We start from the raw sequence: 22,754 nt of genomic DNA on the forward strand, positions 1-22,754 counted from the left end.
TTTTGTGAGAGGTGAAAGGTGCAGATCCTGTTTCAGTCTTCTACATGTGGCTATCCAATTTTCCCAGCACCATTGTTTGCATAAAGATTTATGATAAAGGGCCAATAACAAGAATCTATATAGAACTCAGGAAAATTAGCAAGAAAAAAAAAACCAAACAACTCTATCAAAAGTGGGCAAAGAACATAAACAGAAACTTTTCAAAAGAAGATAAACTAATGGCTAATAAATATATGAAAAAATGCTCAACATCTCTAATCATCAGGGAAATGCAAATCAAAACCACAATGAGATATCCCTTATTCCCAGTGAGAACGGCCCTTATCAAAAAGTCCAAAAACAATAAATGTTGGCGTGGATGCAGAGAGAGAGGAACACTCATACACTGCTGGCGGGACTGTACACTAGTACAACCTCTGTGGAAGGTAATATGGAGATGCCTCAAAGAGCTATAAGTAGAACTACCATTTGATCCAGCAATCCCATTACTGGGCATCTACCCAAAAGAACAAAAGATATTCTATAAAAAAGGCATCTAACTCGAATGTTTATAGCAGCACAATTCACAATTGCGAAGATGTGGAAACAACCCAAGAGACCATCAATATGTGAGTGGATTAACAAAATGTGGTATATGTATACCATGGAGTTCTACTCAGCCGCAAAAAAACAATGGTGATCTAGCACCTCTTGCATTATCATGGATAGAGCTGAAGCCCATTCTACTAAGTGAAGTATCACAAGAACGGGAAAACGAGCACCACATATACTCACCCATTAAATTGGTGTTAACTGATCAACACTTATGTTCACATATAGTAGTGTCCTTCATTGTGTGTCGGGCAGGTGGGAGGGGGCAGGAGGAGATGGTTATATTTACGCCTAATGGGTGCGGTGCTCACTGTCTGGGGGATGGACAGACTTGAGGCTCTGACTCGGGTGGGGCAAAGGCAATATATGTAACCTAAACATTTGTAGCCTCGTAATATGCTGAAATAAAAAAAAAGAAGCATAGCTCCAAATAAAATAGCATAAAAATACAAGACATAATAACTTCGAGAAATACAGTAGCAAATCTACATTATACTTTTTAAACTCTCTTGGCACAATGCAAATCAAATAAGTGAAAACTAGAATCTGAATGACATCATTAACAATATTTTATGAATATATATTGTACCCTCTGCCCTAAAAAAAGGTAATATATTTTCAAGGATTTATATTGTAATATAAATAACCCTAGGACACTCTAAATATTAGAAATTGTGAACAAATTATTTAAAAAATCAAAACTATAAATAAAATCTATGGACACAAACAAACCATAGCATTATCTTGGGCATTTACAATATTCCCCTAAATAACTCTTAAATATAGTAGCATCAAAACTAAAATTCAAACACATCAAAACATGTGCCATATGGCTTAAGCTAAAATCACAGGAACCATCAGAGTCAAATGCTTTCATTATTCAATACAAAAATAATGAAAAATTGAACTAGACATGTGGTTTTAGATTAGAAATCTGGGAGACTTTATACACAGAAAGCCAAATTCATTTTAAATGCTGTTTTCAATGCCTCAAATTTAACATTTTAACTCTTTTGTGAATTACTGTGGCTAAAAGGATTCATATTCATAGAAGCAAATTTTTCTGTATGATTGTATGAACTATAGAACAGATACGTCTCTGTAATTGTCAACTAACTTATGTATCCATGTTTATGACACGAAAATGTAGAAATTCATGAGTTTTTGTGTAGATAAGTCAATTGTTAAAATTTTGAACCATATGTTCAACATTATAAAGAACTAAGTAAATATTTGTCATGTAAAAACTCTTTCTATATTTAAAAATTTTACAATAATTTTTAAAGAATTATTTTAAATGTCAGTATAATTTCTGATGAAGAATATTACATTATTTACATTTTTATAATTACTATTTTGTATCAATTTAGTTATCATTTTCTATGGATGTTTCTATTCCATGTTTAGAACTAAGTATGGTCTGTTAAATTTATGGAGATGTTTTATTTTAGTTGGTCATTTATCCACAGTATGATGAACTATCACATGTTATCAATATACAATGAAGCATTTAAACTGGATTTTCTAATGATGTCTTATTTCAGCAGAGCAGAGCTTTTCTAGATTAAACAATCCTTTTTCAAAATATTCTATTCTGTCACACAAAATGAAGTACTGCTGAGACTTCAGAATCATACTTTTTGAAAGGTGTTAATACCATTGTGTCCTTCTCTAGAACTCTTTTGTTTTTGCTTTATGGGGATTACAGAAAAATTTTATGAGAAAAATATAGGTTTTCTGAAATTTAACTTAAGATGCAGTCAGGGCGTTAACATTGTTGTGACAGCCCAATTCATAATGATAAACACATTGCAGTTCTTTGTCAGGATAGATTTGATAGCAATTAAAAATGTCATAAATAGAACAACCACATGAAATTCAATTTTGAAGTGTGAATAATTTTGACTATCACTATTTAGAAGAATCAATCACTTGCATACCTGTTTTTTAAAGATAATGCACGGTTTTTAGAGATATGCTTCTGGTCAAATTTTCTTTCCTATTATGAGAATAAATGCATATTGTGAACTCTGAATCATAGAACTCAAGTGTGAATTGCTTTTCCATATCCTTCAAGAGTAGGAGTACATTTATTTTGAACTTCCTAATGGAATGTATTTAGAGAGCCTTGTTCCCAGTAGATTCTTTCATACATGACACAATTATTGGCACCTATATTTGCAGTTGTTGCTCATTAACTAGTAAAAAGGAATCATTGGATTTCATTTATAGGTATAATTAATAGATAACCTAATTAAGGCACATGAGAATAAAGTGTTCTCTCATTATCAAAATATATGTTAACACTTAAAAATAAAAATTATGTGTGTATACATGGATTGTAGAAGAAAATATCATTTGAGTTAAAAATAAAAAGAGAGAAAAACCTTGTAGGTTAAATAAGGATAAATGACAAATCATTATACTCCATAGAATGAAATGGTTGATTACACATCTTTTAAAAATAAGACACTCTGGGTATAAATCCTTTACCTCATAGTTGTGTGTCTTGGACAAATACTTAAGCCTCAACCATCATGAACATTATATAGGGTAAAAAATGGCATCAGCTTCATAGAGTTGTTGTGAAGATTAAATGTGTCAGTCCATGTAAACCACTTAGCATGGTGGCTGGCATATAGTAGTCAATGTTAGTGCCTATTGTTGCTATTGAAAACAGGGTCTCAAGCCCAGCGTATAGTTATCCTTGTGTTCAATTCTGGAATCCATCTTGTCTTAAGGCTCGAGAACTAATATGAGGTGGAGGGAGGGATAAAATTTTGATCTGTGTGGTACAAGCTGGGGTCTATAGATATAACTTAATTATTGATATTAGTAAAATATAGATTCAAGTATGTTTTCTACTAAAATTAGAATGCAGAAATTCCAAATCAATTATGGCAAAAGAGTTAAGCCAGAAAACAGGAAAAAAAATTCTGCTTTGAAAATTATGTACATTTATTTACATGTAATAATTAAGTACTTGCTTCTGTATCTCCTGCTCTCTTCTCCTTCTCTGCATAAAACTATTTTAAGGGATAAATTCCAGACTATTAAAAATATTTCTTTCTCTCTCTCGTTTCCCTTCAATCACACTTTATCAGATTGTTCCTGAGGACAAGTTTTTCAGAAAGAGGACAAAGGGGAACACATAAAGGCAAGGGGCTCCAGGCCACGCCAGAGTAAATGTCAGTTTTTAATTTTTTTTTCTTATATTATCTTTTAAAACAATGAGCTTCAATATTTTTATACTGTTTTTGGGGGTGGGGGTTTTGTTGCTCTGCAATTTCACTAGAATTTATCTAGATGTAGAATTATTTTTATTTATTCTAATTGGAATTTTCTTGTAATTCCTAAATTTGAGGATTTGTGTATTTCATCAAACTTGGAAATCTCTGTCATTTGAATATTGCCTTTTTCACATTCTCCTCATTCTTTTCTTCTGGGACTCCAATTAGTTATTTGTCATTTCCATTATGTTCTCCATTTCCATTCATGGCTTCTAGTATTTTTTCCATATCTTCAATCTTTTGTTTGTCTAGAAGGAAGGAATCTTTTCCAATACATTTTATGAAGCCAACATCATCCTGATACCAAAGCCAGGAGAGGATTCAACAAATAAAGAAAACTTCAGACCAATATCCCTTATGAATACAGATACAAAAATTCTCAATAAAATCCTAGCAAATTGAATTCAGCTGCTCATCAAAAACATGAAGCCCATCATGACCAAGTGGGCTTCATCCCAAAGATGCAGGGATGGTTCAACATACACAAATATATAAATGTAATTCACCACATAAATAGAAGTATAAACAAAAACCATATACAATCCTCTCATATATAGAGGCAGAAAAAACATTCGACAAAATTCAGCACCCTTCTATAACGCTTAACAAAATAGGCACATACAGGACTTATCTCAAAATATTTCACTGACTCTTGATCATGGTGAATTTATTGTCTTGTGTTTTCTAATTGTGTTTCTGAGTTCATATTTGCCTGATATAAATCTGTGGAAATGCTGAGGTCTGAGTTGGAGAGATGTCCCTTCAGAAAGAATTTGCTTAATTTTAGGTTAGGAAAAGCTAAAAATCTACTTCAAGTTAATTTTTCAATATTTCAGTCCATGAGACAGAACCATTTGAATTACAAACTCATGTGAAGAACAACCTGGGCATTGAAATTCTCTGGGAGAATTGTGGGAAGGGTTGGAAGTGGAGAGGGGTAGGTTCTTTTTTTTTTTTCTTTCCCTTATCAGTGACCAGGCTGAGAGTTGCGTTTTCATATTTTCTTCCTTGGCCAGCAGATAGATTTTTTTCTCTACCTCACTCCAAGTATAGTCCTTCAGGGATTCTGATTTATGAATGAAGTCATAGTTCTAACTCTTCATCGTGTGTGAGCCCTGTGTGTTACATCCTATTCTTCGTGTTTTCCTGTAAAACCAAGACTTTTTATTCCTGGGTCTGGCAACCACCCACGGCATGGACGTAGTTTTAGCACTCATTCACAATTTATGTTTTTTTCATTATGTACTTTGCTGGACCCAGAAAGTTTCCTTTATTTCTTGTGCCCTCAGAAGTGCATTTAAAAATACTTCTTTTCTGTGTTTTCATCATAATTTCTAAGCAGTGTCAAGTATGAGGATTTTTAATAATTCCAATCTGCCATTTTTCCAAAAGAAGAAGTCAACTAGGTATACTTGTTTAATTAAGGTACTAAAAAATAAACTTAAGATAGAAATTTATTACAGAATCAAACTAATACTAGTCCTGTTTTGCTCTTAGAAACATAATTTTATCATAAGTAAGTTTGTTGTTCTTTTTCTTATTATCTTGTTTCCTCAGACTCTAGATTTCCTGTACCAGAACAACAAATATGTCCTCCTCCTAGCTACGGTAGAGATTGTCAGTCTCTCTGCTGAAGACTACTAGATGCCATTATTGTCATGCCTCCCCCTACCCCGCATAATCTCCCTCACAAATGGAGAGAAACTCCACTTCTCTGGAACCTAGTTTATACTTTTTCTGATGGCATTATGACCTACCTGCCATTTCCCTTGTTGACAGAGGCCCTGGTTTTGGAATGGTCTTTGCACTCATGTATCTTTGTGCTTAACCCTTGAATGGCTAAACCCTGGTCTTATTCCAATATTTTGAGACTAGTTCTCCCCCTCCCTAGGGTTTCCCTGAATTCCTGATCTCTGTTCTTTCTATCTCACACTGCCTGTTACAGTGACACCTACTCTGTGCTTGTTCAATAGACACTCTCCTCAAAGGATTGCTTTCTCTATTGTTCTATATGTTTCCAAGAAGGAAATATATTACTTCATTTTTCTTTTCTCCAAAATGAGCTTATTTTTATTGTTTTGAGGTTGTAAAATAATATATCTTCATTAAAAATATCCCTCCAAAGAGTAGTAAATTGTAAAAGAACAAAGTGAACTCCCCCGGTAATCTTACACACTAGAGAAAATCACAGTGAACAGTTTGGATGTTCATATGAATTTATGTATCCAAAATACAAACATAATGACAAATATTATTGTACCTTAAATTTCATTTTGTAACCAGACTTTTTCACACCAAAATTATTATGGACATACTTCTGTATTCATGGATAGAGAACTACCATATTATTTTTAATTACTACAAAGCATTTAGCTGTATTGAATATACATAATTTATACACAGTCCTTGACTGAAGGGAATGTAAATTTTCTACAAATTAGAAAAAATGCTACAGTAAATCATGATATATACAGTGCAGTGTATAATTTATTTCCATGGGATAAAGTTCTATAAGTGAAATTGCTGAACAAAATGGTTTGTCCTTTTAAAAATTTGATACATATTGGCAGGTTGACTTCTAAATAAGTTTATACTCTTCAGCAGTGAGCATTACTCATCATATTAATCTTTGTCTGTATAATTGGTAATTTATGATATTTAATTGTATCTGACTTAGAAATATTTAGCAGCCTTTAAGTTCTGATATTTAAATGAAATGCCAGCTTTTTCAAAGATTGTAATATGAAGAGATTGATAAAGGTAGTTAATGTCAGCGTACTTGTAAATACTAACAGCAATACAGTGCTTCATTCTTTCAGTTAAAAAAATTAAAATATAGAAATATATTTAGAAAAAAAGGTGAACTTTTTCTCTTGACTTCCACCTTTTCTCCCTTGTTCAATCCTCAGGCTTAAATACTACCAATATTTTTCTATGTAACCTAACAAAACTTTTATTTTAATACACAAAAATGAGATCCTTACGTACATACCCTCTTACCTCTTGCTGTTTTCTTCCTATATAAACATTTGTTTTTAAGAAGCAAAGATAAAACTAGGTGCTTTCAATGCTTGTATAATATTGAATAGTGTAGGTGTCAAATCATGTACTTTAATATTCCTCCAGTGATGGACATCTTTGTTGTCTCAAGTTATTCACTCTTACAAAGTTCTATGATGAACACCTCTGTGCCTATAGTCCTTATAACGTCTTTTCTTGACAATGGCTCACTCTCTCCTCACCTGAATTTTAGATGCCTTCAGTTTTACAAAGAAACAAGTCAGAGGGGTTATTAACTTGTTGCAACAGATCCAGGTGGTAATGGGGAGGGTGCACTCGAATGCAGGCCCAGATATCTAAACTAATTTTTTTTCTCACACAAACCATGTCTTTGACCACCTTATGCAATATAAAATGTCATTTTAAATTCTTTAACTCGGCAATACCAGATCGTTGGCAGCCACTGTAAGAAAACCTCACTCTAATGTTTTTTCCTAGGTAGTCTCCAACTGCAATACGACTGTGATGCTTCCCTTGCTTTAGGCATTTGTTGTCCAGTTTTCACCAAGCTCAGCACACTTTCTTATTTTTTTATTTTTTGCAATTTTTAGCTATTCTTTCTCCATGGAATATCTTGCTTGGTCTCTCTGTGCTTCGTTTTCTCATCCTTATTTGCAAAATCTCCCTACCTTAGAGCAAAGCAGAAGACTTCATTCTGGTCGCAGTTTTTCTTTCTAAAACCAGCTTTCCATACTGAGGTAAGAAGGGAGAGTCATCCTTCTTCATTATAAAAGGTAGCTGTTTTGCATAATTCTCCATCAAAATTTTCTCATATGCATAAACTGAACATGACAAACTGAAAAAAATCAACAAAATAATAATAACTAATAAACAATAATGAATGTAACTTAGTTGCCTGAACCTGGGCCAAATTCTCCACATGTATTTATGTTCTCATTTAATTCTTCCAATTTCTTTCTGTGGTTTTCACTATTATTGTGCCCATTGTATAGGTTAGAAACTAAAGCTTAGAAAGGTTAAGTAACTTGGCAAAAAACCATTCACTTATTAGAGAAGAAACAGGAATTTGTATCAGGTCTGTGTGACTCCAGAGCTCAGCTACACTGTAATTCCTCCTTTAGGTGAATAATCAGATGCATAAATATAATTTCTATTATACTGAGGGCCAAAGTATCTCTATATAAATGTAATCTCTGAAATATTAATGGAAAAAGATGTATAAATGGATTTTAATACATTCATCTGGCTTATAACTTTTCATTATTTTGTCCAAAGCTTAAGAGAGATGACATATTGTGTACAAAACTATGAGTGTGTCTGTTGTCTAAATTTATTTTGTATTCTGTGTTTTGTGTTAATATATGCTTTCTGGAATCCAATAGAACACTATTGCTAATTTATTATATTGAATTATTTAGGATATTTCTGATTTAATCATAAAAAATAAACATTCAGGAACCATAGATCTAGGGTAAAATATTTGGTACATATATTAAGATAGAATAATAAGACTCATTCAGAAGGCAGATTTAATGTAGGAAGCAAAGCTGAAGTTAGAAAACTAAAGATTGCATAGGGTCAAGATGAGGATACTTCTCATAATAAACATTAATAATAAAACCCCACCTCTAGGTCAAATCACTCTCATATGGATATAGTCCATGTGACACTCAGCCTAGGAGAGAAACCTCTGTCTGATGCTGCCTTTGATAAAAGTATCATTATTGTTTTTATAATGTTTTATCAGTCTCTGTATTTATTTATATTCACTGTATTTATTTTATTCAACAAATTATGAAATTCTTTTCAGAGCTTCAATAAACAAAATAAAAAAATCTTGTGAAAAAGAGAGAAAACATCATCACCATGGACAGAAAAACAGGCAGAATATGGTAGGATCTGAGAAAGCATAATTGCATGCTTTGATATTTATGATGAAAGACCAGAGCTGAAAGAAAAATGACAAAAATGCTATCTTAGCCCTTTATGAAACAAAGAAAACCTGAAGGTCGTGCAATAGTAATTTTCATCATTCCTTCTAAAGCTTTGGCAAGCTTTGAAAATTCATATGTAATAGCAGCTAGCTTTTCTAAGTGAAAATACTTTAAAATCATCTTGGGATACGTAGTCTATTAAAGGAAAAACTTCATTTTCTTCCCATAAAGAAAATAAAATTCTATTTTAGAACCTTATATTGAGTCTATTTAAATAATTGTATTTTTTAGTGCATATTTTTTACTGCGTAGTGTATGGTTATTTCTTCCTTTCCTTCTTTTCCTTTCCCTTTGTTTTTTTTTTTTTTTTAAAAACAGGAAGCCAGTATATTTAAATATCAAGGATAGAATATGAAATGTATTTTAAAAAACTCCTGAATATTATTTTGTTAAATATGACTTTCTAGACAAAGCATAGGTTGAGAAATCCAAAATGGTGTTGCATTGTTCTCATTCTGTAATAGATAATGGGCAAATTGTATAAATATAAATTTTCTAGAGGATTTATGGTGAAATATTCTAAATATTTTAAAGTTGTTACTAAGATCTTATTTCTTTTACATTAGTTGAACATGTTATAAGACAATCAATTTTTCCTCATGAAAGAACTTATTTATGTACATTCATATATTCACTGACTAAAATATGACTATTATTGTTCCATTATAGGAAAATATGAAATATTTTTAAATGAGTCCAAAACTTGTTTTCTCTTGCGTACGTACACAGAAATGAATAGGTTTCACAGAACCATTAACTGGGCTAGTCTATTCTCAATATATGTCTGAAATCACTATAGAGAAAGTAAAATATTTCTTTCATGTCATATCTTTTTCAGCAGTGCATTCTTAAAATATTTATTACCTAAGTATGAATATCTATTTTCTCTCTTGAACTTACCACACAATTGTAGAAAACCATGAGGGAGAATAAATTAGTCTATTGTGTTGTTTTTGACTGTTTTTCTTTTTCCATTTCTGCCTTTGTCTTACAAATGCTCCTTATTTTTAAAAAAATTTAAATAGGAGAAGCATAATTATTATTGGAAAAAGGAAAATATGACTCTCACTTGCCCAATTAATACTATGTTAATGTGCCAAACATCTGGGCTTTCTATTGCCTTGGTTGAAACATCTGTTACCTTTAGCTCTTTCATGTCTATCATTCTTATGAAATTTCTCAGTAAGGTCTTAGTGATTGTTTTTCCATCCTTTCATTTAGATGTGCTTTAGCTATATAATACTGTAGAGAGTATCTTTCAGAATCTTTTTTATTGAAAAGTAAAACACACAAAAAAACAAAAAGCAAAATTAAAGTAGAATTGTGAATTCACTTGATACTTCATCTAGATGAAAATTCAAGGAATGATTAGTACTAAAATAAGAAAGGGATATTTAAAATAAATACTTGTGTAGTAAACAGTTTTCTCTAATGCAATAAATTTATAGACAATGTATAGAGATACATAAATGTCCTAATCTCAAAGAGAAGTCCTGGCCTACCAACCAAGGAATCAAGAACGGAACCAAATTGTTCATTTTTTTTCAATTACAGTGCAATCATTGCCTCACGTGAAATATTGGTGAGGTAATTCCTACATACTAACGTAGAAATTTTACTTGGATAATTTGCTAAGTTACAGAGTTGTCGATCTATGTTTCCCAGTTGAAATGTTTACTTAGAATACCTCTTTGGGCTGTTATGTATAGCATTCTAAAAGTATATTTGAACTAAACATTTAGTCCTCTTTAGCACGCACCATCTGAACAGCTTTGTGGTGAAAATATTAGCCCCTGATGAAAGACACTATGAAATAAATGGTATTTTGTGTCATTGCCTACATTTTGTTTTTCAGTATTAGAAGTTTTTATTACTAACTAGATTTTTTAAAACACTTTATCTCAGATTTAGCAGATTTCCTGCTTACTTTAACAATATTGAATAAATATTCTTTCCATATTTAAAAGGTGTCACACATATATCAATGACTGTACAAGGCACAGGTTTATACAGCAGGCTCATCTTTGTCCCAGTTACCCCGAGAGGAGAATAGAGATGTCATGGGTTTTAGAAGGCAACAGAAGTTCCTGTATTTTGACTTATATGTGTGAATTTGTAAAATATTTGGAGAAGGTCCAAAGAAACAAGATTCTTTTAACACCATACTTTTAGTAGGTATAAATGGTCAATTTTTAATCGTACTTGTTGTAATTCAATGGCATCTACCAAGTATTTGGATTCATAAAATCCAGAGATAATTTGACGCTCACAGAAATAAAATAAATAAAAAAATAGATTATTTTTAGAAATATTTCACTAAGAGAATTTCAGAAAATATTATAAAGAGTGGGCTAGAAAATAGCTGTTTCTCTTAGATTTGAATATGCACATGCTTGTTCCCAGAAATTTACTATAGATAATATTTTTATTGCTATAGTTATAAAGAACAAACTATTGTGGAATAAGTTTGGCAGAAGCCATGGATTGTTTGAGACAATTAACAGAGTGGAAAGTACTTAATATTTAAGAATGTAGAAAGAATTTACCCTCAATTAAAGCTAAGTACCAGGGTGGAAATGTGGTCAGTAAGTACCACAGGGAAAGTTGTAAAGTACTTTGAAGATAGGATTCAAGAGAACATGAAGTCATTAATTATTTCCATGGATATATTTTGCCAAAAAAAGAGTGTAATTTGTTTAGGCTGCTGGTCGCTATTTCTGAAGTCTCCAAACCAGAAAAAGCACGTGTGGTTTATGCTCCAAAGGGCGCCAGATTGCTATCTAGTGGCAATCAAGAAGAACTGAAGACACCTGACCCCCATGATGTGAAGAACTTAACAATAGGGACCGTTTGAACAAGTCTTTTATTGTTGACATAATTCACACTAAACACCAGTAATAAATACTGCTTCTAAATGCATAAAAATCATTTGATACTTAGAGCTTTCTACTTTACAGATACATAGAAATGACAATCTGTTTTAAAAATATATTAGCCAGGAGTGGTGGTTTTCACATGTAATCTCAGCACTTTGGGAGGTCGAAGCAGGAGGATTACTTGAGGCCAGGAATTTGAGACCAGCAAGACCTCATCTCTACAAAAATAAATTAATAAATTAGCCAAGTGTGGTGGTGTCTGTCTGTAGTCCCAGCTCTTCAGGAGGCTGAGGCTGGAGGATTACTTGAGTCAGGAGTTTGAGGTTGCAGTAAGCTATGATCATGCCACTGGACAACAGATCATGACCCTGGGCAACAGAGCAAGACCCTGTCTCTACAAATTAAAAAATAAATATATTAGCAATGGATTCCTATAAAATAGGTTAAAATTTGACTTCTGTTCTTCACAATAGTTTTTGAACAATCTTATTACTGTAAAGCTAACAGATGACTCCAGTTATAGACTAAGAGGCCATTGAGTTGTTTGTTTCTATTGTAGTAAATGCACTGAAATGTTGTCAGGAGACTCATCCTAGTATTCATTTAATTCTGATTTTATGGCTGTGTGCACCCCATTTTCCCTTTTTAATTTATTTCATCTGTAAAATGGCATAACTTCTTCTGAAGAGAGTCATTTAGGGAGCCCTGCTCAGGACTTACATAAGATTTTTGAAAATCAACTTTATTGAAATTTAATCTGCATACAATAATATTAGACCATTTAAAATGCACATGATGAGTTCATGGTGGGAAGCATACATGCATGTGTACACCAGGCAAATTATATAGAATATTTTACTCACTTCCAAAAGTCCCTCACGATTCTTTGCAGCCAATCCTTCCCCTACCAGTTGTCTCAATTTTTGATTCATTAAGATCTCTGTTCCTGCTCCTTCTACATTCCTTCCTCCCCTTCTCTGAATATTGTTTTAACATTAATAAAATATGCATTATTTGGAATTTTAAAAATACATTTTTTTGTTTTAAATCTTTGCATTTTTACAAGCAACATTACCTTAAGAGATTTGTGTTTTATTGGTTTCTCTGTTAGTAGATTCTCTTGTATTTTTTTTTTCAGAGTGTTATGTAGCTACAAATGTTTTGGCTGCATGAATTGTTTTTGTACAGTGTGAGTCAGTTATAAGTGTGCCCAGCACCAGATAGTGTGCGTTGTACCCATTAGGTGTGATTTTACCAATTCTCTCCTTGCTCCCCCCTCCCACTTGCTTGATTTCCATTGATTTTTACTTCCATATGTGCACATGAGAGATGATCGATTACTTCCAATTTAATAGTGAGTACATATGGTGTTCGTTTTTCCATTCTTGTGATACTTTACTTGGGAGGATGGTCTCCAGTTCCATCCAGGTTGTTGCAAAAGATACTAGTTCCCTATTTTTTTATGGTTGAGTAGTACTCCATGGTATACAATTACCACAATTTATTAATCCACTCATGAATTAATGGGCACTTGGATTGATTCCACATCTTTGCAATTGTGAATTGTGCTACAATTGTGCAAGTGTCTTTTTGATAACATGGCATTTTTTTTTCTTTTGGGTAAATACCTACTGGTGGGATTGCTGGATCAAATGCTGGTCTACTTTTAGTTCTTTGAGGTATCACCATACTACTGTCCATAGAGATTGCACTAGTTTGCAGTCCCACCAACAGTGTGTAAGTGCTCCTTTCTCTCCACATCTGTACCAGCATTTGTTGTTTTGGGACTTATTGATAAACGCTATTCTCACTGGAGTTAGGTGATATCTTATCATGGTTTTGATTTGCATTTTCCTGATGATTAAAGATGTTGGCCATTTTTTATGCATTTATTGGCCATTGGTCCATCTTCTTTTCAAAAACTTCTGTTTATGTCTTTTGCCCACTTTTTTTTATGAGGTTGTTTGATTTTTTCTTTCTGATTTGCTTGGGTTCTTTGTAGATTCTGGTTATTAGCCCTTTATCATATATATAGCATGTATATATTTTCTCCTATACTTTGGTTGTCTCTTCACTATATTGATTGTTTTCTTAGCTGTGCAGAAGCTTTTTAATTTAGTGAAGTCCATTTATCAATTTTTATTGTTGCTATAATTTCCTTTGGGGTCTTGTTCATAAATACGTTGCCTAGGCTGATATCTAGAAGAATTTTGCCAACATTTTCTTCTAGAATTTTTATAGTTTCATGCCTTAGGTTTAAGTCTGTTAACCATCATGAGTTGATTTTTGTGAGTGGTGAAAGGTAAGGGTCCTGTTTCAGTCTTCTACATGTGGCTCTCCAATTTTCCCAGTACCATTTATTGAGTAGAGAGTCTTTTCCCCAGTGTATGTTGTTGTCTGCTTTGTCAAAGATCCGATAGCAATATGAGGATGATTTTATATCTGGGTTCTCTGTTCTGATCCATTGGTCTGTTTCTCTGTTTCTGTGCCAGTACCATGCTGTATTGGTTACTATAGTCTTGTGGTATAGCTTGAAGTCTGGTACAGTGATGCCTCCCAATTTGTTCTCTTTGCTAAAGATTGCTTTGGCTATTCGGGCTGTATTCCACTTTCATATGAAGCACATAATTATTTTTTCTAGATCTATAAAAAATGACATTGGTATAATGGGCATTTCATTGAAGCTGTAAATCACTTAGGGTAGTATAGTGATTTTAACAATGTTGATTCTATTGATTCATGAGCATGATATGTTTTTCATTTGTTTACATCCTCTGCAATTTCCTTCCTCAGTGATTCCTAGTTCTCCTTATAGACTTCTTTCACCTCTTTGGTTAAATATATTCTTAGGTATTTTATTTTCTTTGTAGCTATTGTGAAAGACATTGAGTCTGATTTCATTCTCAGTTTGACTGTTGTTGGTATATAGCAATGGTACTAATTTGTGTACATTCATTTTGCAACCTGAGATTTTGCTGAATTAATTTATCTATTCCAGGAGTCTCTTGGCAGAATCTTTGGGGTTTACTAGCTATTAGATCATATTGTCAGCAAAGAGTGACAGCTTGACCTCTTCTTTCCCCATTTGAATAACATTGACTTCCTTCTCTTGTCTGATTGGTCTGGGTAGGTCTTCTAGCACTATGTTGAATAGAAGAGGTGACAGTGGGCAACCTTCCCCAGTTCCAGTTCTAAGCAGGAATGCTTTCAATTTTTCCCCATTCAGTATGATGTTGGCTGTTGGTTTGTTACATATGGCTTTTATAGTATGAAGTATGTTCTATCTATGCCTATTTTGTCAAGAGTTCTTATAAAAGTGTGCTGAATTTTGTCAAATGGTTTTTCTGCATCTATTAAGATGATCATATGGTCTTTGTTTTTGTTTCTGTTTATGTGATGAATCACATTTACAGATTTACATATGTTGAACCATCCTTGCCTCCCTGATATGAAGCCCTCTTGGTCATGGTGGATTATTTTTTTGAAGTGCACCTGAATTCAGTTTGCTTGAATTTTATTGAGACTTTTTGTATCTGTATTCATAAGTGACATTGGTCTGCAGTTTTCTCTTCATTGTTGCATTCTTTCCTGGTTTTGGTATCATAGTGATACTGGCTTTGAGGAACAAGTTGGGTAGTATTCCTTCCTTATCAATGTTATGAAATAATTTCTGCAGTATGGGCACCAATTCTTCTTTGTACGTCTGGTAAAATTGACATGTGAAACCACCTGGTCTGGGACTTTTATTTGTTGGAAGATATTTTATTGTTGCTTCAATTTCATTACTCAATATTTGTCTGTTCAGGAGTTCCATTTCATCCTGATTGAGCCTAGGGAGTTTATGTATTTGCAAAAATTTGTTCATTTTCTCCCTGTTTTCAAGTTTATGTACATAGAGATTTTTATTGTATTCAAAGATGATATTTTGTGTTTCTGTGGAATCAGTTGTAATAGCTCCTTTTTCATTTCTGATTGAGCTTATGTGGGTCCTTTCTTTTCTGTTTCTGGTTAATCTAGCAAGAATTCTATTGATTTTAATTATCTTTCAAAGAAACAACTTTTTGTTTCATCAATCTGATGTATAATTTTTTCATCATTGATTTCATTTAGTTCTGCTATGATATTAGTTATTTCTTTTCTTCTGCTGGGTTTGGGATTGGTTTACTCTTCCTTGAGGTAATTTATTAGATTGTTGATTTGTGATCTTTCCGTCTTTTTGATGTAGACATATAAGGTGATGAATTTCCCCCTGAGGGCTGCATTTGCTGAATGCCATAGATTTTGATAAGTTTTGCCCTCCTTGTCATTTAATTTGAAGAATATTTTGATTTCTATCTTAATTTCTCCCTTGACCCAATAATTGTTTAGCAGTAGTTTGCCTAATTCCATGACTTTGTGAAGGAGTGAGTGTTTCTGTTGGAGTTGATTTCTAATTTTATTCCACTGTGGTATGAGAAGGTCCATGGTAAAATTTCTATTTTTTTGAATTTGTTGAGCCATGTTTTGTGGCCTAAAATGTGATCAGCCTTAGAGAATGCTCCATGGGCTGATGAGAAAAATGTATATTCAGTAGTTTTTGGGTAGAATGTTTTGTAACTGTTAGGCCCATTTGTGGTAGATTTCCATTTAAGTACAGTGTTTTTTGTTTATTTTCTGCTTGGAGGATCTGTCCAGTTCTGTCAGTGGGGTGTTGAAGTCCCCAGCTATTATGATGTTACTGTTTATCACTTTGTTTAGATCTAGTAGGGTTTGCTCTATTGAATATGGGTGCACTTGTGTTAGGTGCATAAATATTTAGGATTATTACATCTTCTTTTTGTAGTGCTCCCTTTACTATTATATAATGGCCATATTTGTCTTTATGTATTGTTGTTGATTTGATGTCTATGTTATCTAATATAAGAATGGCTACACCAGCTTTCTTTTGGTTTCCATTTGCGTATAATATTGTTTTTTATCCCTTCACCTTGACTCTGGGTTAGATGTAGGTTAGATGTGTTTCCTAAAGACAGTAGATACTTGGCTTATATCTTTGTATCCATTCAGCCAGCCTATGTCTCTTGAGTGGAGAATTCAAGCTGTTCAAATTTATGGAACGAATTGATAAGTGCTGTATATTTCTGTTCATCCTGTTGAGTAGAACTTTATTGTTATTGTTTTGGTTTTTCTTCCACCACTTGAGTCCTTATGGTATATGGAGTCTGAATTTTTAGCTTTGTGTGATTTTACACTGGTGGGTGTCTATTGTGCTGATCAATGTATGATGCAGATCTGAGTACTTCCTGCAGGCTGGCCTGGTCTTCACAAATTCCCTCAGTGTTTGCCTATCTGAGAAAGTCTTTATTTCCCCCTCATATAAGAAACTTAGTTTTGTAGGTTACAAAATTCTAGGCTGGCCATTATTCTGTTTCAGAAGACTGAGAATGGAGCCCCAATCCCTTCTGGCTTGTAAGGTCTCAGTTGAGAAGATTTCCTTTGTAAGTTACCTGGTGTTTTACCTTATGGCTAATAGGAGTTCCTCCTTTATGTTAACTTTGGCCAGTCTAATGACTGAGTCATGGTGATTGCCTCTGGGATGAATCTCCCCTGAGTCCTTTGAGCTTCTTGTACCTCAGTATGTAAATTTTTAGCAAGATCAGGGAAGTTTTCCTCAATTATTACCTCAAATAGGTTTTCCAACCCTATGTGTTTTCTTTTTCACCCTCAGGGAGGCCTATGATTCTTATGTTAAGCTTCTTTATATAATCTCATATTTCTTGTAGGCTTTATTCATTTCTCTAATTTCTCTGTTTTTCATCTTTGACTGTCTTGTTTAACTCAAAGATGTTTTTAGGCTCTGAGATTATTTCTTCTGCATGTTATAGCCTATTCTTAATACTTTCCACTGTGTTTCGTATTTGCTTGAATGAATTTTTCATTTCCAGAAGCTCTGTTTGATTTTTTTAACAATTCAATTTCTTTAATGACTCATTTCCTGTGCTGTTTTGTGGTTTCTTTTTGTTGGTTTTTATTTTCTCTTATATTTTGTTGAGTCCTTATAATCCATATTTCAAATTCTTTATCTGTCATTTCAATATTTTCATTTTTGTTGGTATCCATTGGTAAGGGGTTATTATTTCCTTTTGGGAATAATAGAGTCCTCTTGCTCTGGTTTTTCATATTTCAAGAGTTCTTTCTCTGGATTCCTTCTCATTTGGCCTCTTGATCAATACCTGCGGGTGCTAGGCCTGGCTTGTGGGCCTGTCTCTGAGTCCCTGAAGATCGATCTCTTATGTGCTGGAGAAAGGAGTGCTATTCCTGAGTTGCTTATGAGGTATTCTATCAGGTTTGATAAACCTCTCAGGTTACCTCTGACCTGCTGTCTTCACCTCTTCCCAACAGTGTGAACTGTGTTAGGTCCCCCAGCTTAATCTCTGAGATGGTAGTTGGTACTTGTGAGCATGAATTAGCTGTACCCTATTTGCCTGAGTTGGAAGACTCTATGCTTAGCTATAGAGTCATTCCCCCATCCTTGGCTGATGTTTGTATGGAAGAACCAGCTGCTGAGTTTATTTTTTGTGTGTCCAGGGTAAGCTGTGGTCCCCCAGGTGGAACACACAAATACCCCAAGCTTTAGGAGGGACCCTGCAGCTCCCAGAATGTTACTTGATCTCTACTCCCTCTGAGGTGGAGTGGGGAACAAGACAATCACATCTGGATTGCAAGAGCTTGAAAGGCTTTGCAAAGTCTAGGTGGGGCTTAGAGGTTGCCTTTTCTGGCTGCCAGTGGGAGCCACTGGTATGAGGTTCAGGGCAAACTCTCCAAGCTGGGAACATTGCTCCTCAGAAGGGTCTAAACCTTTGAGTGCTAAGGCCCAGGATAGGCTCTTTCCACCCTTGTGCACTAGCGCTGTTTCTCTGTGGAAAGGGGTGAGTGGCCTCCCTAATTACTGCTCCTTGGAACTCCACAACACATTCCCATCAGATCAGTCCATTTGAGTTCCCTTAACACTTGAGAGCAGCTCTGGAATTTCGCTCCAGTCCGTGTGTCTGACCCACTAGCATGCATCTCTGAGAAACACTGATGGGTATGGGGTTCCCCAATTGTGCACCCTCTTCCACCACAAGACCCCAAGGGGAGAGTAGTAGGCCTGTCTCTATGCACAGAGACCTCAGACAGAGGAACACTCCTGCCAGATAGAAGTGGCCTCTTGTGGATTTCTTGGCTTGAGCTGCACTCCCTAATGAGTGAGGGGAGGAGTTTTTCTTCCAGTCAGACAGTGTGCCTGAGGCATTTGGTCGCCATGGGAACCAGGAAGGAGCTAGGCTATTTTTCTCTGAGTGCAGCACCCCATCCAATATGGCAGTTCTCTAGAAGGGGTGGAGGGCTAAGTGTGCTTACAGATACTCGTTCATTAGCATTCCTCCACACTGTCCCATTGGATATGTCTACAAGGGCTTTCCCACCATCAGAGTCCAGGACTGTGACCTCTCCCCTGTGTCTCCTTGCAACACTCTAGTGTCAGGGGGGCACTAAGAGCAGCCACCAACACGTGATCCCACAAAATACCAGTGGGCAGCTGGGAGAGCCCCCCAGCCATAGAGAAGCAGCTGTTCGTGAGCTTCTCCATTCAGAGTACTCTCACTGTGGCAATGGGTGAGGGAGGGGCCATGGCTACCAGTCACCCAAGCTAAAGTTACTCTCTCTAATGCTGTGAGTAGGGGGATTGCAGAGAAGGAAGTGTCTAAGCATAAGAAAGCCGGCACTCTGGTCACTTGTGGCACTCTCTTGTGAGTTGTACCTTATGGACACCTGAACACCTGGGGTTTGCTGGTTCATCCCACTATTCATATTTAGCTGCCATGCCCAGGCTCCTGGAGGGTGGAAGCACCTTCAATATGCTTTGCATCCTGCTGTTCACTAAAGGAACCTAGGTTGGGGAGGGAACACCCTCTTACCCTTTCACTGGACTCCAAGCCTCTTTGGGTTTGATCCACACGATTATCTTTTCCTCTCTACCTTCTTCTTTTTCAGCTTCACAGTTTTTTTTCCATGGGATCCCCAGATGACTCTCTTGTCTTTCTCTGTGATTCACATCTGAGATGCAACTCTGTCCCGCTCTCCTCACTCCAATATTCTATCTTCCAGCAGGATGGTGCCACAAATGATATCTCCAGTCAGCCATCTTGCCCCTTCCTCCCCCTTTCCTGAATATTTTAATTTGAGAATATTTAAAATTTGAACCATGTGTTCTCTTACATGATTTTCAACTCAAAAGTGTTATGATTTGACCAAGTTTATGTAAATAATTTGATTACCAGAGAGACCACCATTTTCTTTCTGGTTTATGGCTATAGACCTCACCCATAATGCACATCAGTTATCTTGATTAGGCATCTATTAGTCACAAAAGAAATATCCAGAGAGTCTAAATAAGTCACTAAAAGTTAACATGACTTCAGATCATATTAATAATATTAGTAGTGTCACCTTCGTAAGGAAGAGAAAAGTTATTTGCTTACAAATCAACAAAATAAAATATTTCTAGACTTAAATTTGAATTGACAATAACACATGAGTTTTTCCTTAAAAAGTTATTTCCTAGTGCTAATGCTCAGGTTGTGATCTCTAAATACTGTTTCCCACTGAAAAGAATTAGGGATCATTGACAAATGGCTAGTTCCAGATATAGGGCAGAAAATATAGAAGATGAGACAGGGATATTTTGTTTTGGCAAAAAAAAAAAAAAAGTTACCAAATACTGATGAATTCAGTCAAATGAACTAACTAGTTTAAAAGATTTCTGTGGCTTAAAAAGAGACAATTTGAGGTTTGCTTTTTTAAAAAAATAACAAATACAATGGTATGAAATTGATTAAATGTATTTTAAAAACTATAAGAATTTAATATGATGTTTTAAAAACCTTATTGGTCACTGTTTGATATTACTAGAATATCAGCTAATTATTCTGAAAATTGATAAATAAAAGGAAATTAACAAGTACTTATTTTGACTGTTCTGCATGAAATATATTTCAGGCTAAATAGTTGATGAATATGTTAGTCTGGTTGGCTGCCATGACTAAATATGATAGACTGCATGGCTTAAACAACAGAAACTTCTTTCTCTCAGTTCTGGAGGCTGGGATATTCAAGACCAAGGTGCCAGCTGATTCAGTTTCTGGTGAGGGCTCTCTTCCTGGCTTGTAGATGGCTACCTTGCCCATGTATTCCCACACAGACTTTCCTTGGTGAGTATACAAGTGGGATGGGGAGAGAGAGAGAGAGAGAGAGAGAGAGAGAGAGAAAACATGGTGTCTCTTCTGATGAGGGCACTAATCCTATCACAAGGGCCTCACCCTCATGACTTCATCTAACCCTAATCATCTCTCAAAGGGCCCAACTCCAAATATCACATTGTTAGGGCTTCAATATAAGAATTTTGGAAAGGGGGAAACATTCAGTCCATGACAATGAAGCAAGAATATTTTTAAAAGAATTCTAGCTTTTAAAGCAGAAGGAACAGTAAAATAGAAATCAAGCATTACTCAACTTCTGAAAAATGAAAAATATGCACATAGATGACAATCATCTATGAATGCTAAAACCTGGGATAAATTTTTCTTAGGAGGATCAGGCTAAAGCCACATGAATCCAGTGATCCATTTCAGCATCAGTGAAAGTGTGTGGTGGATGGAATGAATGGTCTCAATTCTTTTACTCTCTTTTATTGCCAGGTTTGACTTGGCCTAGCCATGTGACTTGCTTTGGTCAATGGCGTATTTGTGGAAATATTGCCTATGCTAAGCCTGGAGTTTTAAGAAGCTTTATGGATTTCCATTTATCTTTGTAAGTCTTTTCCATTCTGTTGAGAAGAATATGCCTGATGCTTAAAGGTGGATGAGAAACATTTGAAACTGGGTTCCTCTCAGCCATCAAAGCCTATATATAGCCACCCTCCAGATGGACAGATCTGCTGAAGCACAGGTGACACAGAGATGTATATGTGGTATACAGTACTTATTGTATACCATTGAAGTTTTGTGGCTTTCTTTTGTTCAGTAATATTATTGTATTAATAGCTCACTGTCATAAAATGAGATGAACTAATACTATATACCTCATGTTGTGACCCAATAGGAAGGACATAACACAATCTATGAATCATTCTTGCCTAAAATGTTTAAATCTTAATCTAATCCATTAAAATATTAAGAATAAAAGAACAAGCTAAATGATGTCACAAAGCTACAGTTGGACATTCTGCAAATTAAATAACTCAGTTTTCTCACAAAAAAGGTAAAAAGGAGAAAAGAGAAAAAGGAGGAAGACATAGAATAAAATAGGCTTCAGAAATACATCAAGTAAATGGTGCAAGTGGACTTTGGGTACTTATTTTAACCAACTGATTATAAGAAAAATATTTGATACAAAGAAATATGAATATAGAATGGATGTTAAGCAATTATTGTTAATTTAGTAGACATGACAAAGCCATGATAATTATGTAAAAAGAAAATAGTCCTAAAACTGTTACCAGTGTTAGTTCTTAACAAAAGAAAACTCTTAAAAACGAATATTTCCTACTCCTAAGAAAATATTCAGAAATAGATTTAGTTCTTAGAACTTTTGTTGTGGATGAAAATTAAATTCAAAATAGATATCGAGTTTCATATTCCACATAATAGAAATTCTAAGGCAAAATTTACATGGTTCCAAAAATGGATAACATTATATGAACAGCCAATACATACCCTTAAGTGTCAGTTCTATTAAATAAAATGTGTGATATTCACGTAACTGCCAAATGTTATGGTGCTTCACACCCTGCAGTGACAAACATAGCATATGTTCCACTGATGTTGATGATGCATAATATATATGCATTCATATGTGTGTATGTATATGTGTTTACAGTCATTCCCTGGTATCCTCAGGGGATTGGCTTCTGGCCCTTCATACCAAAATCTGTAGATGCTCAAGTTCCTTAAATAAAATGGCAT

Source organism: Lemur catta, chromosome 9 (genome assembly GCF_020740605.2).
Source record: "Lemur catta isolate mLemCat1 chromosome 9, mLemCat1.pri, whole genome shotgun sequence".
NCBI classification, from domain to species: domain Eukaryota; kingdom Metazoa; phylum Chordata; class Mammalia; order Primates; family Lemuridae; genus Lemur; species Lemur catta.